The sequence below is a fragment of the Pongo abelii genome, chromosome 1 (assembly GCF_028885655.2).
Source record: "Pongo abelii isolate AG06213 chromosome 1, NHGRI_mPonAbe1-v2.0_pri, whole genome shotgun sequence".
NCBI classification, from domain to species: Eukaryota; Metazoa; Chordata; class Mammalia; order Primates; family Hominidae; genus Pongo; species Pongo abelii.
The window spans coordinates 49,467,620-49,480,810 of NC_071985.2; the positions used below are offsets into that span (position 1 = coordinate 49,467,620).

Sequence of the window (13,191 nt, forward strand, 5' to 3'; positions counted from 1 at the left end):
ACCTTGGTGTACCCAAATGTGATGGCCATGTTTAGACACACACTATACATCATTGAAAAAGCAACTGACATTTATATGTTATGTAATATTTTTAAGAGTTTTTGTGTATTTTAGATTTGACGTGCAAAACATGCCTTTGAAGTTAGCAGAACTGGTACCCATTTTTTCAGATGAGAAAACAGGGGTGTCAGAGAGGTTCAGGAGTGTGTCTAAAGACTTATTGGCTAGGCACAATGGCTCATGCCTGTAATCCTAGGACTTTGGGAGGCTGAGGCGGGCAGATGACTTGAGGTCAGGAGTTTGAGACCATCCTGGCCAACATGGTGAAACCCTGACTCTACTAAAAATACAAAAATTAGCTGGGCGTTGTTGTGCACACCTGTAATCCCAGCTACTCAGGAGGCTGAGGCAGGAGAATCACTTGAATCTGGGAGGCAGAGATTGCAGTGAGCAGAGATCACGCCACTGCACTCCAGCCTGGGTGACAGAGCAAGATTCCATCTCAAAATAAGAATTCTCGTTCTCCTTCTCACAATCTAGGCTGTCTCCAAATTATATCAAGAGGCTCTAGAATTTTATAAAACAAATACATTTAACTCACTTTATTAAATTCATTTTTATGTGGCCATTCCATAAGACTCTGAATAGCTGTCACTGATATATTAGTAGTGATAAGAGTTTCTGGCTAACTTTATTTCCACAAGTTCAGGACACAGTGAGCTCAAGAAAGTACCAAACGTAGAGCAAAAACAAGGATTTGAGGCACAGTTCCACACTTTCTAGCTATGAGAGCTTGGCCAAGCTGCTTAATTCTCCAGCCTTATATTTTCTCAGCTAAAAATATATGGGGCAAGTCTTGTGAAGATGCAATGAGATAATGGATGGGAAAGCCCTTTGTGAAGTGTAAAGCAACACACAAATGCAGAAATAACAACTAACAGAAGGCTCCCAACTGGAGGATCATGTAAGTGCTGTTTAGAAGAGAAAAAGAAATTACTTACAGAAATCGAAGCCATAATCAAGCTCTGTGATCAGGAAAAGGCATCCCCGAGCACATGTCCATCAGAAATGTTTCAAACCAGTAAGTATGTTCTGACCAAAACAATTACATTCATTAAGTAAATAGCTATTGTTGAGAGCCAATTCTTTGGTGGTTATAAGTGCCAGGCCCTAGCATATAAGGGTGGACAAGATAAATGCAGTCACTGCCTTTTTGAAAATGATTCTGGTGCGGGAGAATGTTCACCCAAACAGTATTTAGTGGTTTAGTTGACAGTGAGAGTTCACATTTTTCTTTGAAGGAAAGTCTCCAGAATGGCATGTGGTTTTACAATCCAGGTGGTGGGCAGCAGCTTATGCAGATCTGCCCAAATGTTCCCTGCCAACAGCTGACCCAAGGAGCTGCGGCCTAACGTCCTAGCAATAAATATGCATGTCATTGCACGCACAGCAGATTCCAGGAACTGATCCTCTCAGGTGCTAAGAAGTGATTTCAAAGCCAGGTGCACTTTGCTCTCTCTGGGTTTTATTATATTCTCATACACTATCAGCATCTTATTTCAGATATATTAGTCTATGATGGTAATTTGGTTTTGTTATGTTGTTCTTCTGTGATGTGAAGTATTAGTATTTAGCACTTATTTCAGGGAAGCCCAAAATACTTTACTTTGAAATTGGCTCCCTATTAACAATTACCATACATGTTAATGTTGCATCAAATTTCCAAGTGGGTGGGGGACTGTAGAATCCCCAAAGTCTATTTATGGACACCTAAAAAGGATTCCAGCTTAAGAGCCAGACTCCGTCTCAAAAAAAAAAAAAAAAGAACCTATTTATACAACAAGAAAATTTATTATTCCCATTTTGCAGGTGGAAAAATGGAAGAACTGAGACTATCTGCTGGCCATGAACAAAAGGAGAAAAGGTGGGTGAAAATTAAGAGAAGTATGTCAGCCAGGTGTGGTGGCTCACAGCCATAATCCCAACACTTTGGGAGGCCAAGGTGGGAGGATCACTTGAGTGCAGGAGTTAAAGACCAGACTGGGCAATATAGGGAGATTACAAAAAAATGTAAAAATTAGCCAAGTGTGGTGGCACACACCTGCTACTCCAGAGGCTGAGGTGGGAGGACTGCTTGAGCTCAGGAGGTTGAGGCTAAAGTAAGGCATGACTGTGCCACTGCCTTCCAGGCTGGGTGATAGAGCAAGACCCTGACACATACACACACACACACACTCACACACAGAAGTATGTCTTCTAGAGCCATCTCATCAAGGGGTCTTCCTCTTCATTTGCATTTGATGGTTCTTGTCCTTCATATATAACTTGACAGAAATAGTTATGGTAACAAGACCTTGCCACAATTAAGGCATACTAAAATTGTAAGACAAGAATCTGATGCCGGGTGCCATGGCTCATGCCTGTAATCCCAGCACTTTGGGAGGCTGAGGCGGGCAGATCCCTTGAGGCCAGGAGTTCGAGGCCAATTTGGCCAACATGGTGAAACCCCGTCTCTTAAAGAATTAGCCAGGTCTGGTGGCAAGCGCCTATAATCCCAGCTACTCGGGAGGCTGAGACAGGAGAATTGCTTGAACCCAGAGGGTGGAGGTTGCAGTGAGCCAAGATCGTGCCACTGCACTTCAGCCTGGGTGACAGAACAAGACTCTGTCTCAAAACAAACAAAAAACAGTCTGATTTTTCCTAGATTTCTTTTCTTTTAGGATGCTGAGGACACACTTCAAAATCTGCATATCCTCTGTTCTTCTGCTTCTCTAAAAATTGCAGGAATAGGTGAAATTGAGCCTGTTTCCTGTAATTAGTACTTCGTTTTTTTATATTCTGTGCTGTTCACGTTATCCTGTCTTCCTTTGTGTCTAACAGGGCATCTCCTATAATCTCCCTGCTTTTGCAAAGTATTATGATTGTTTGCCTATTCTTCTGCCTTCCCTGAGGGCAGGGACAGATTCTGAAGCTACAGCTCCCAAGTGTCTTCCATGGTTCCTGGCAGAAAAAAAAGCCACTTAATAAATGCTTGCTAAATGAAGGAACAAATGACTGAATTACTTTTACTTCTGCAGTTTTCTGTGTATCTTGTGCACCTAGCCCACAACATAAGCAAACAACTCTTTCATTGTTTGTAGAATTAATGACAATCTTTACAGGGCAGTGACTACCTCAGCAACTTGCATCTGACCCCTCTCACACGTGCCCTGCAGGTCTGCACTCACAGCTGGCCCTTGGTAAAGACTTGACTGATTGTAATTTTAACACCCAACCCCCGCTACTTGAGCAATTGATTCCTTGTTTTAATACTGTCCGAGGAGGTTTTCTATGCCAACATTCCGTTTCATTATTTTCCATAATTGATTATGTGATATTTTATATTATCTTGAAATTGGTGAGTGTGCAGCTTCACGGTGCTTTGGATAACAGTTTTTACGCAGCTCTATGAATAAAAAAATAGGGTAAATGTGATGGCTGGCCTGTTCCCTGGTTTTCAACAATTGAGCAATGTTGACAATTTTGAAGATTTTTAATTTTTTAAGAAAAACAGAGTTATGGGTGTGGGGATAGAAGAAGGAAGGGGAGAAAAATAGTCTCCTTCTTTTAAGCAAATTCTCCAGGTATTAATGCTGTCAATAAACAATTTAGAGTGGCATCTAGGCAGTTCTGGGAAGAAGACCAAGGAAGTGTAAGTTCCACATTATATAGCAAAACCTCTCACTAGTGGTTAGCAATACCACCTCATATAATCTTGTGTTATCAGCTATAATAAAAGGAAGGGCTTATCTCAGAAACCTAGTTACTTATCAGAGAAACTATTTATATTGATATTATAGATGAGAGTGTAAAGGAATACAAGTCCCATATTGTTATGAAGCACAACTTCCCACAACCCAGAAAGTTAATCATTAGAAACTTGTACTTTTTCATAAGAAGAGTGAATCTAGGCCGGGCATGGTGGCTCATGCCTGTAATCCCAGCACCTTGGGAGGCCGAGGTGGGCGGATCACAAGATCAGGAGTTCGAGACCGGCCTGGCCAACATAGTGAAACCCCATCTCTACTAAAAATACAAAAAATTAGCTGGGCATGGTGGCAGGTGCCTGTAATCCCAGCTATTTAGGAGACTGAGGCAGGAGAATCACTGGAACCCAGGAGGCAGAGGTTGCAATGAGCCAAGATGGCACCACTGCACTCCAGCCTGGGCCACAGAGCAAGACTCTGTCTCAAAAAAAAAAAAAAAAAAAAAGAGTGAATCTGGCCAACAATTAGAAGAAAAATGTGTAGACCTTTGTCAAGCTCACATTTAGCCTATCAAAACGTTTTTGTGGCCCCCTCCCATTTGCCTTTTAATAGTCCAGCAAGCTGTTATTTTACTTTCCTTATTGCAGAGGCTTTTTAAAGTTGACATCATAGATCCTTGACCTCCTGGGCTCAAGCAATTCTCCCATCTCAGCCTCTTGAGTAGCTAGGACCACCAGAACTCACCACCATGCTGGCTAATTTTTTTTCTTTTTTGTAGAGACGAGGTCTCACTATGTTGCCCAGCCTGGTTTCGAACTCCTGGACTCAAGGTATCCTCCTGCCTTGGTGTCCCAAAGTGCTGGGACTATGGGTATGAGCCCCGGAGTCTGGCCAGTGATTAAACTTTAAGAAAGAGATTTTTAAAGAAAACATTCTACAATATGGACTGGTAGTTTTAAGTAGACATGAACTAATTTCTTATTTCTGATCGTTAACTTTGGTGTGTCAAGTCTTGTGTTAGAAACTTGAGGGAAAACAGAGTATTAAAATACAATCCCTGCCTTCATGAAACTCACACTCCAATGAGAGGAGACAGAAGTGTGAATCCATTATTATAATGCCATATGCACAAGGAAAACAGGAGTAGTTTATACCATTCCATTTCTTGGGGAGGCTTCCCGGGGGTCAGAGAAGGATGTGCTGAAGCAGGTTTTAACTTGTAGAATCACTTTGTTTTTCTCTCTCTTTCTCAGTGTTTCCTGTTAGAATGCTCTTGGAACAAAGTATAATGTAGGAAAAAAAAAATGAGACTGGGCAAGGTGGCCCACATGCCTGTAATCCCAACAATTTGGGAGGCTGAGGTAGGAGGATCACTTGCATCCAGGAATTCAAGACCAACCTGGGCAACATAGTAAGATCCTGTCTCTACAAAAAAAAAATAAAAAGTTAGCCAGGCATGGTGGCACATGCATATGGTTCACGCTACTCAGGAGGCTGAGGCTGGAGGATACCTTGAGCCCAGGAGGTAAAGATTGCAGTAAGCCATGACCACGCCACTGCACTCAGTCTGGGCAACAGAGCAAAACTCTGTCTCAAAAAAGAAAAAAAAAGGCCAGGCATGGTGGCTCACGCCTGTAATCCCAGCATTTTGGGAGGCCAAGGCGGGCAGACGACTTGAGGTCAGGAATTCGAGATCAGCCTGGCCAACATGGTGAAATTCCATCTCTACTAAAAATACAAAAATTAGCTGGACATAGTGGCACGTGCCTGTAATTCCAGCTACTCCGGAGGCTGAGACAGGAGAATCGCTTGAACCTAGAAGGCGGATGTTGCAGTGAGCCGAGATCGCACCACTGCACTCCAGCCTGGGTGACAGAGTGAGACTCTGTCTCAAAAAAATAGAAAAGGAAAGAAAATGATTTTGAAGATGCTTCAGAATCATTACAAATTAAGTCCAGCTATTATTCCTTCTTTTTTTCTTTCTGGCAAAAAGAAAAAAAAAATCCCTAAAGATGAATTTCTATCTCTTTTTGTAACAATGATGACATTTATAGAAGTTTGTTCTGAAGACGGGAGAGAAAAATTAAAACCCAAACAAATCAAAATCAACTTAACATATCTTAATGAGAACCTGCTCTGGGCAGGACAGACACACAACTGCATTAATCCTTTACTGTTTTCATAAAAAACACTGATGATTATCTGCAACCTCTATAATAAACTGCTACAAAGTCCAAGAAAAAATGATTTCACATTAACAATGATTAAACAAGCACTAAAAACACTACTGTACAAGAGAACTAAGAGCCAGTAAAACGCCCTAGACAATTGTTGCAATACTCAATAGATTTTTAACCAGAAGTTCTTCCCTGCCCAGAGATAACTGGGGGTGATTCCAATGTGCTTTCTAATTGTGCTGCTGCTGTTCCATAATACAAAGTCCTATCTATCAACACTTCCTTGGATAACTGAGCTATGCTGGCCCCTTTCCATGTTTCTCCAATGGAGCACAAAGGACCTCCCCCTAACCTCCTTTTGCCATATCTGGACTCTCTCTTTTCTATTCCCACCAAACCCCAGTTTTCATTCATTTCATCTCCCATCTACATCACACCCAGTAGTCCCCCAGAATCTGGACCTACACCATCTCCATACTTCTCCCTCTTGTTCTGTTTTATCATATACAGTTACTACAACTATCTCTTTTGGTCACACTGTTCCTTTGGACAATCACCTTTTCCAAATTCCCTAGACTTCTCTTCAAAAATCTTCACCAAACCAGATCTCCCTAATCAGTGTATGCTGGGAGTAGATTATCCGTGTGCCTACTTCTCCTCCAGCCTAGGTTGGCCTGCGGCAGCCAGAAACTGGGGGCAGTTGCCTCAGACTGTGAGCAACCCGCTTTGTTGATACTGCTGTGACATGTAAATATTATTTTGAAAATATGAGCTATATAATGAAAAAGATGGAGAAGTTTTTCTTTAAATGTCCTTTCCCATGTCAACTTCAGCTCTTATTACATCCTAGTTCTTTGGTAAGCATTGCCTCTTTGCTGTAGTTATCTTGCTTATGACTTGTTACTTCTACTACCGCTATTGGGAAACCCTTACATTGTACTCTCAGGCACTATCCTAAAAGCTTTACATGCAGGCCAGGCACGGTGGCTCACACCTGTAATTACAGCATTTTGGGAGGCCAAGGCTGGTGGATCACCTGAGGTCAGGAGTTTGAGACCAGCCTGGCCAACATGGTGAAATCCCCTCTCTACCAAAAATACAAAAAATTAGCCCGGCGTGGTGGCATGTGCCTGTAATCCCAGCTACTTGGGAGGCTGAGGTAGGAGAATTGCTTGAATCTGGGAAGCAGAGGTTGCAGTGAGCCAAGACCACTCCATTGCACTCCAGCCTGGGTGACAGAGTGAGACTCCAATTCAAAAAAAAAAAAAAAGAGTTTTACATGCATGAACTCATTTAATCTTCACAACAACTCGATGAAGCAGAATTTATTATAATCCTCATTTTACCAATGAGGAAACTGAGGTAGAAAAGTTAAGTAACTTTCCATATGTCACACAGCAAATAAGCAGCAGAGCCAATATTTGAAGAGTTCATGGTCCTAGCAACAAGACATATAGCATTATACCTTACCTAAAATATCCATCAATGCATTGAGAAACGATTCTAAAAGGCGTCTCCTTCAGGAAGTCTTCCCTGATCAACTCCATCCCATACTATTATTCCTATATTCATGTAACCTTTTGTAATATGTTAACCTGCATTAATGGATTTAGGTTGTGCAAAATTCTTAGAGTAAGGGGTTCAAAACTTGAGTGCATATAGACTGAAAATTAAATTGTACAAAATAAGCTTTCATTGTCTTGGGGGCCAGATTTTTGGAACTTCATAAATTGGGAATGGGAGTAAAGGGAAGTAAAATTGGAAGTGAAGCAGAGGTAGGGGTGGAGGTTAGTGGCTGTCATTCAGCTGACATCCTTAATCTCCAGGGAAGCAGGGCCTCCTCGGTCCTGGCCGACGTTCACATGTTTAGGTGTAAAGTGAACGAGTAGAGCAGCAGTTGGGAAATGAACACGATAGCTGTCAGCAGAAGGGGGAGACAGAAAACAAAACAGGCTGGTCCTCTGCTTCTTGAACAGCTCAATCCAGAGTCACTCAGTCAGAGGCCTAGACTTCAGGAACCGCTAAAGGAACCACTCTGTAACCCAGGGTCCAACAGTGAGCATTCGCAACCATGACAAGTCATTGGGAACAGGCTTATCAAATCCTCTGTTTAAAAAGTCATGGAATGGTGCGATTTGTATTAGAGAGTCTTTATCAAAAGTTTTTAAAATTCTTTCAAAGTGTAATGTTTCCAAAGTTAAGTTTCATTTTTCCAGAACATCCATCTGCATGGTATACACGGTATACCTAGCCCCCAGGGATGTTAAATGTAACACTACTTTATATATAAAGATATGCTAGTATCACTTATTAAATGTCAGGTTTTTCATTTATATAACTGTGAGGTAATTACATAAGTGAGAGACAGCTTTGAGGTTTACAGTATTGTATGTAAATGTTAAACAGCACTGTGAAGAACATATAATCACCAGGGTATATAATGTAATTTAGTCTGCTTCTTTTGCATAGAATTATAGCTACCTTCTCAGAATTTGTCAAACCAAAGGACAAAGTTTGGCCAGCTTTTATTCTTCCTCTTAACCACGTTTCAAAAAGCTTCTTGTTGAAATATCAATTAATTACAAACTAATGATAAGTTCATCATATCTGGGGACTCAGGAATTTGGTCACCGCAGTCCTGGTAGACTTTTCTGTTTCTTATGTTTCCATATATAGCCACATATAATTTATATGATCTGATTAAGGTGAGCACTAACAGGTAATGGGACTATTTTTGCAAGTGGCTTATGGAATCAATCACATTCCATTGCTTCAAAGTCAAAGCATGTACACATGTTAAGATAGAGGAGGAAAAGGAGGTCTCTGCCACTCCTGGGTTAGCTTTCCCATACTTCCCTTAAGAGTTGTGCTCAACATGATGATTCAGCTAGTGCGGTAGGATGACTCTTTCATGAAGTTGCAAAGTAAAGAACATAGGAATTCGTGTACTGACAAACTTCATAGCCTACCTAGCCCCTGATTTTTTGACACTGGTATGAACAAGGATGATTTGTACAAGGGCATGTTTAACCTAGGAATCATTTATCTTCTCAGATTGTGGATATACCCTAATCAACAATAAATCAAACAACATAGATTAGTGCTGGGGACTCTCAAGACTTGAATGAATATAACACCTACTTGTTATCCTCAAGGAACTTATAAATGAATTGGACCAACAAGACATAGCCCTGCAAAATACTTAGTGCATCAGGAAGCATACAAAGTATTACACTCTGTGGAACCAATAATTCAACAGTAAATATCTGTATGTATGCATATATAGATATGGATAATGTCACATCCTTAAGAAAAGATTTGGAAGCAGTTTATATGTGAGATGAATAAACTCACATATAAGATGAATGGGATAAATGAAGACATGAGGATAAAGGGAAATAAAGGCAGGAAAATAAGTCAAAGCCAAGGATCAGGATCAGCCCCAAAATAAGCTTCAAAAGGGTTGTTTCAGTCGTTGCAAATGAGCCACAATTTGGTTCCTTGCAGCCAGAGCACCATTACTGACATGATTTCTATTTGTACATGATATAACAATCAAAGCAGTTATTTGCAAAACAGCTTCTCCTACTACTGGACTCCTGAGCAAAATTTGTGGGTTTTTCCAAGACAGAGAATTCCAGATTATGTAAACAGGGCTCTAACAATATCCCCACAGTAGATACGATATTTTAGCCTCACAGAGAGTGTTCCTTTGAATGCCCTCAGTGTACGCTGATGGCAATGTTAAGAAGGGCCAAGATGATTTGGTCCTAGAGCACAACTTTCTAATGGTCTGTTTTATTACAAAGATAAATCAAGACAATACAGAAACAGAGAGAATGCATATATTTTAGGCTGCATTATAGTAGATGCCAGGCTGCATTATAGTAGATGCCAGGGCTGTTAAACACTATAAGGAAATGCATAGCTTTGGAGCTCAGAGACCTGGGCACCCATCTTGGTATTCTCACTAACCAGGTAACTTTGGGCAAAGAACTAAAACTTAACAGACACCCTATTAAAAACACCACATAGCAGACATGCTGTTAAAAATACTTAAACTGAAATCCAAATAAATAAATAAATAAAAGCAAAATATGAAAGGTACTAAATGAAGTACGAAGGAAAATATTTCAGGTGATGCAAAATGTTCATGAGCTAGAAAAGAAATATTTTAAAGTAGATTAATGAGAAATATTTTCCAGTGCCTTCTCTTTCTGGGTATTGTTTCGTTTATGACCACTACATGTTTCCTGTTCTCCAGTTTAGAAATCTCTTATGTATAATTAAAGCAATGTTCTCACATGTCTAACCTGGCAGATAATATTCAAGTAATGAAAACAGAATCCTTCTCAGCTTGATATATTTTCCTCTGGGTTGCTTGGAATGTCAAGAAGGCAGTTGTGAATATGATGGTCATTTTTCTAATAGCATAATGAGGTTATGTTTGTAATTCTCATTTTCCAGACACTGCCTTAAAGGCAACAATGCCATCAGCCAAAAAAGAATTCCAGGTGTGGCCAGGCGCGGTGGCTCACGCCTGTAATCTCAGCACTTTGGGAGGCCGAGGTGGGTGGATCACGAGGTCAGGAGATCAAGATCATCCTGGCTAACATGGTGAAACTCCGTCTCTACTAAAAATACAAAAATTAGCCGGGCATGGTGGCACGTGCCTGTAGTCCCAGCTATTTGGTAGGCTGAGGCAGGAGAATCGCTTGAACCTGGGAGGCAGAGGTTGCAGTGAGCTGAGATAGCGCCACTGCACTCCAGCCCGGGCGACAGAGCAAGATTCCATCTCAAAAAATATAATAAAATAAAAGAATTTCAGGTGTGCAGCAGACCTATCATCTGGATATCAGTGATTATGGCATAAATTAAGGAAGATTTTGGTTGCCCTCCAGCTTGTAAAATAGATGCACAATGAAGGTCCTTGGCATAGTAGGGTTAAGAAGAAAGGGAGAAGGTGAGGGATATTCCAGAGGGCATGCTCTGTGGCTCCCTTGAGGTCGTTTAATGCAACTTCTTCCTTTATAGATTGCTTTACAAAGCCAGGAAAAAAAAAAAAAAAAAAAAAGGCTTATAGAGGCTAAAATGTCCTTGGGTCCTTTTTGGCTGGCTGCTTCCATCAGGCAGTTGGCCAAAGAAAGGAGAAAAGAATTCAAGTGGCCTAAATATTACTCACCAAAAGTACAACCAAAATTAGGGCAGAGGTAAAGCAGAGGTCCCTAAGGACCATTCAGTGATGGGAATTCTCTGGGTACAAAGGCTCCTGGGAGAATTCCTCTGCTCAGTTCCCCAGGGACAAGTAGAGGACTTGTCCCTTCACACAATTTAAATTTCCCCTTAATGTCACAGTGCTAAGTGTACAGTCAGTCTATGCCTTCAGAGATTCCCAGAAATGGATTCATAGAAAGTAGTAGCAATTGAAGATGGAGCTCCAACAGTTGAAGTTTGGCCCTAAACTACAGAAAGTTTAAGTCTAGGTAAACAAAACAATTTTTGCTTTGTTAAATATTTCTTAATAGTGTAGAATATTTAGTGGGAAATATTTATGCCAGTGCCCTAAACATAGCATGTTAACAGTAATAGGTCGTATCTAATTTTCTGTCTTTGACACTGTGAATGGTCTCCTATTTCATTACCTGCACTGGGGACACCCCCATTCTGTTACATGCTGAATCACACCCTGGTACTAGGTTCACAGCAGGTGCTTAATTAATATTTGCTGAATCAATGCTGAAAGTATCTGATAGCTACATTTCATTCAACTACATCATTTTATAGAAGAGGAAACTCAGGCTAGGTGGGCTGTGGTTTATATAAGGCTACTCAGGTGCCAGAAACAGGATGGGAATCCAGGTGTTCTGAATCCAAGCCCGGTGCTCTTTCACTATGCCTGTTTCATATAAGAATAAAGAACAATCTTCCTATTTTTTTCTGTAAGTTATGTTTTTAAATATAATATTGCCCAGTTTCTTTCCTGCAAGGAAATACATTAATGGTAATTTGATTTCTCTATTTCAAATGTAAAGAAATTTGTGATTTGGGAAATGAAGTCCTTTGGAAGTTTACAAAATACAAAACCATAGATACCAAATGATAGAACCTTGGAATTATCTGGACATAAAATCTAGATAGATGCTCCTTCCAATTTGGGGGAAAGACAGAGAAAGTGATTCTGGATGGGAGATGAACTGAGGCCTAGCATTTATTCTGGGTCTCAGTCCCAGAAGACTCGGAGGTGAAGTTGTCAGTGGCTCCTCTTACAACTGCTTACAGCTCGGCAGGGTGGAGTATAGGCACCCACTCCCATTAGATAGCTTAAATCTCAAAAGGAGGGACATGGAAACATCATTCACAACATTGTAAGGCACAAGTTTTGACCAATATTTTAGTTTCCTTGACCTGGCCAGTTAAACAGGGGAAAACATTCTACACAAGCTGCAAGGTAATGATTTTGAAATCAGAATCACATTAGCTAGATTTTTAGCAAAAACACACCTAGCTCTTTTGCACTGTCTGAAGAGGGTGTGTCTTATGGCATATTTCCTATTACCTCTACTTTCATATTCTTCCTATTCTAGATTAAAGGAGAAGAATATGCAGGCTATGATACTATACTGCCTCTCCCATTCCCACCCAACATACACACCCCCTACACACTCCCTTCCTAAGACATCAGCATTTCCCTGTTGAATCTGTCCCCATGAGGCAAGGACTCTGTAGGTCAGTCCCAAGACAATCCCTTTATGTCTTCCATATTTCTAGATAGCCTTTCCTTTACTCACTGTTAGTAATCTCTACAACTATTGGGTTTATATCTGAATATAATGATGAAAGATAACACATCAAGATCTGTAAGAAGTTATGCATAGCACAGCCATCCTGATATACAAAATATAAGTTCCCCAAAGGTGGCTGAGAAGTGAAAGACAAAGTATTGAATTTCTTTTTCCCAATTATTCTCATCATAAAATGGGAGAAATACTCTTTGTATTAACGGAATGCATTTCTAACAGAGGTGAGTGATGAAGGGAGTTCTTTTTTTCTCCCTCGTAAGAAGGGGGAAAGAGAGAACTGTATCCCTTCCCATTGCTTTTGGATTTCATACAATAGGAATAATATTCTGAAGAGGAGGAGTGGCAATAAAAAGAAAAAAAGAAGAAATAATATTCTGACAAAGGTTTATTTTAAAAAAAAGAAATACTACCCAATTTAAGTGGTTGATCTTGTGTGTGTTTTATTTGAAATATGAATCACACAGAAAA

The 13,191-nt window shown here is 40.4% G+C and overlaps 1 protein-coding gene across 4 annotated transcripts in view; it reads right to left on the bottom strand.

Moving 5' to 3' along the window:
* The window catches only part of NR5A2 (nuclear receptor subfamily 5 group A member 2), a 139,237-nt gene that overhangs the window by 67,338 nt on the left and 58,708 nt on the right, over nt 1–13,191 (bottom strand). The gene's annotated exons all lie outside the window — the stretch shown is intronic.